The following is a 1,999-nucleotide window of genomic DNA, read 5'->3' on the forward strand; positions in this document are numbered from 1 at the left end:
TGCACACCTGTAGAAGGAGGTGAGGACTGAGCTTCCAGACCAGCTCGCCTCAGCCGTCTGAGGAAGTAGAGTCTCTGGTGAGCTTTCTTCATCAGGCTGGTGGTGTTGTTGCTCCAGCTGAAGTTGTTGTTCAGGTGCACACCCAAGTTCTTGTAGCTGGAGACCACTTCCACCACAGATCCTCTTCCTTGCGGTGATTAAACACAAGTACGGAACCAAGACCGACACATACAGTACACAATCCTGAACCAATGAATAAACTAAACACAGGGAATATAAAGATAAAAACTGATCGCCGGAGCAACAAGCACCTGTGAAAGGACAACAGGTATGATTGGGTGGGGCCACAGCAGAAACATAAATCACAGAGGAACACAACCTAATACAGGTGGTAAACACAATAATCAGCAAAAACAAAACCAGATTACTAATAAACAACAACAACCTACACATCCCAATAGTGAACTCTGTGATCCACACTGAAGGAGGTGAACAGGAAGCTGAGCTTCTTTATATCTGGAACCATACACTGAGGTAACTAATAAATGTCATTCAATAAATGATCATATATGAAAATCAAATAGTGTTCAGTGATCACGAGGTGACATCTTTAAAATATAATCCCTATGAGTGAAATTAAGATGATTTAATTCAGGAGTTGTATCATTCTGCCAAAGGTTAAATAATAATGTTTAAGTTCTATAGTACTTTGACAACAACTGTTATTTAAATATTAGGGATGCACCGATCCACTTTTTTTTTTACTTCCGATCCCGATCCCTAAATCTGGATATTGGCCGATACTGATCCAGTTCCAATATCGTGATCATCATTGATTTTATATGAGGCTGTAATAATCTCCACTCAAGTTCAATTTGTACAAATATATGATGCATGTCCAAAAATCCAACTTGAGGTAAGTTTTTATTAATGTTGGATAAGTTTTAAAGTTAGAATTAAATTCTGCTAACACAAAACATGTTTCTTTTTATTCCTAGTTTTAAAGTGGATATTAAAGTGATTAAGTGATTGTTTAAAGTTATTTTATATTTTTTTAAATAAGGGCAGATATAAGATTTTTCTTCTTTCTGCACTCTTTTCATTCAATGATTTCTTTTTGATGAATTTGTTGTTTCTTTTAAATGAATGAATAATAATAATAATAATAATAATAAAATTCTAAATGACTTCAAACATCTGCTAAGTTCACGGCATAAACCAACAGACATGTTCCTGTTTTTATTTATTTACATCACTTTATAATGTAGCTGTTTTTGTTTTTATATATATATATATATATATATATATATACCATACAACTTTATTTATAAAGCACTTTAAAACAACTCCTTTGGCCAAAGTGCTGTACACTAACACATACAAGCATAAAAACTATGAACTCAACAAATACCATAAAGTAATGAACTACCAAATCATAAAGCAGCAAACAGTAACAACAATAAAACAAATAACATAAAACAGTAAAACCAACATTTCAAGCTGCGTTAAAAGCCACAGAGGAAAAAGAGTCTTCAGAGCAGATTTAAAAACAGGAAGTGAGTCAGCTTGTCTGACGTGCAGAGGCAGCTCGTTCCACAGTTCAGGGCAGCGACTGAGAACGCTGTCCGTTGGACTTTGGGACGGCCAACAGCAGCTGATCAGCTGATCTGAGAGAGCGTGAGGGATTGTACGGCTGGAGAAGGTCAGACAGATACTGTGGGGCGAGACCATGAAGACATTTGAATACAAACCAAAGAACCTTAAAATTAATCCAGAAACGAACTGGGAGCCAGTGTAGTGATTTTAGGACAGGGGTGATGTGCTCTCATTTTCTGGTGCCAGTTAAAAGACGAGCAGCAGCGTTCTGAACCAACTGAAGTCGAGTCAGTAACGACTGGCTCAGACCCACATAAAGTGGATTGCAATAGTCCAGACGAGTTGTGATGAAAGCTTGGATTAAAATCTCTAACTGATGGTTTCACCTTGGCCAGTTGTCTCA

The sequence above is a fragment of the Nematolebias whitei genome, chromosome 16 (assembly GCF_014905685.2).
Source record: "Nematolebias whitei isolate Nwh7 chromosome 16, NemWhi1, whole genome shotgun sequence".
NCBI lineage: Eukaryota > Metazoa > Chordata > Actinopteri > Cyprinodontiformes > Rivulidae > Nematolebias > Nematolebias whitei.